Source organism: Cucurbita pepo, chromosome 16 (assembly GCF_057944985.1).
Source record: "Cucurbita pepo subsp. pepo isolate OVF chromosome 16, ASM5794498v1, whole genome shotgun sequence".
Classification (NCBI taxonomy): Eukaryota; Viridiplantae; Streptophyta; class Magnoliopsida; order Cucurbitales; family Cucurbitaceae; genus Cucurbita; species Cucurbita pepo.
Window position 1 is genome coordinate 7,543,861 of NC_141813.1, and position 1,758 is coordinate 7,545,618.

The following is a 1,758-nucleotide window of genomic DNA, read 5'->3' on the forward strand; positions in this document are numbered from 1 at the left end:
GGCGACTTGCACCGCAGTTTGACACGTGGTAACATCTGAGTGGGCCACAAAATCCTAGGCATCTCGGGTCGAGGCGCAGGTCGAGTTTTAGGTCGTGGGTCGGCTCGCGAGTCAAGTCGGCTGCAGGTGGGCTGCTGGTCGCGGGTTGGGCTGTGGTGTTTGTGGGTCGCAGCTGTGGGGGCCTATTGGGCCGCGAGTGTTTGTAGGTTGGACCAGCGATGGTCTCAGGCGGGTCACGGGTCAAGTACGGGTCGTTAGGCCATGGCCGCGTGGGCTACTGTCTAGACCGACGTCTGGCTACTGGGCTGACAGTTTTGAATCGCGGGCTTACGTGCTGGGCCTCGGGTTTTGATCCGGTCCGACCTGGATCCGACAGATCCTTTTTTCTTCGCCCATTTCCCTGTTCGATGTTTCCAACGGATTTTCTCTCTCCTCTCCACGATGTTTCCGATGTTAAACCTAAAATAGATCATAACTGTATATATTAAAATAATCTAAGATTTACTGGTTGTTACCAAATCTATGATTTGAAGGGTTTGTTACCAAATCTATGATTTCATAGTTTGTTATCAAATCATAGATTTGGAATGTAATCTTCATTATACACATCTATAAATACATGAGGTCGTGACCCATATAGGTCATCGTGCCATTCAATCTAACATGGTATCAGAGCCGAGGTTTATTTTTTAAATGTCTACCATGTCTTCTTCCTCCTCTCCATCCACCATCTCCAACACCGTCTCAACTACCATGGCAACTTTTGGCCCAATCCCTCTACACCATGTTGTCACAATTCGTCTAACCAAAAACAACTTCATCATATGGCGTGCCCAGCTCCTCCCCTACCTACGGAGTACGAAGCTTATGGGCTACCTCGATGGCACCAATGTTGCACCTGCCAAGCTGGTCCCTTCCTCAACTGCTGCTGGTGCTGAGCTGGTCTCTAATCCGGCCTATAATCAGTGGTATGATCAGGATCAACAAGTCCTTAGCGGCCTTCTCTCCTCCATGTCTGAGGAGATTCTTCATGATGTGGTTGCCGCTACTACGTCCAAGGAGGCGTGGGATACCCTGCAGCGGATGTTTTCATCGTCAACTCGTGCTCGCACTACTCAGATTCGTGTTGAGCTCGCCACGTCCAAGAAACGAGATCAATCTGCTGCAAATTATTTTTGCAAGATCAAAGGGCTAACCACCGAGCTGGCCGCCGCCGGCTTGCCTTGCAGGATGATGATGTGATCGCGTATCTTCTCGCTGGTCTTGGCCCAGACTATGATCCCTTCGTCACCTCAATGACTACCAAGAGTGAAGCCCTCACGCTTGATGATGTGTTTGCACATCTAATGACGTATGAAGCTCGCCAACTACAACACCAGGCTGAACTTCAGTTAAATCCGGGATCTTCGGCCAATTATATTGGTCGTGCTGAACTTCAGTTAAATCTTGGATCTTCTGCCAATTATGCTAGTCGTGGTGGTCAGCAGAAGGATCGTGGCCGTGGTCGTTCTCAAGGTTATGTACCCTCTCGTCCTGCTGGTGATCGTCGTGGCCCTTCTGCTCGTCCTTCCTGCCAGATCTGCGGCAAAGTGGGGCATACTGCTATACGCTGCTGGCATAGGATGGATGAGTCCTATCAAGATGAACCTTCTTCTGCTCCTCCTACGGCACTGGCGGCTACTTCCTCTTACAAGATTGACCCAAATTGGTACAGCGACACAGGCGCTACGGACCATATCACCAGTGACCTGGATCGTC

General features: G+C 50.3%; 1 non-coding gene across 1 annotated transcript; it reads left to right on the plus strand.

Annotated features, from left to right (window-relative positions):
- The first annotated feature begins 1,220 nt into the window (after positions 1-1,220).
- On the plus strand, positions 1,221-1,360 carry LOC147788910 (small nucleolar RNA Z247). The gene has a single exon (XR_015412605.1). It is a non-coding gene; the product is annotated as a small nucleolar RNA Z247 (small nucleolar RNA).
- Positions 1,361-1,758: the final 398 nt, after the last annotated feature.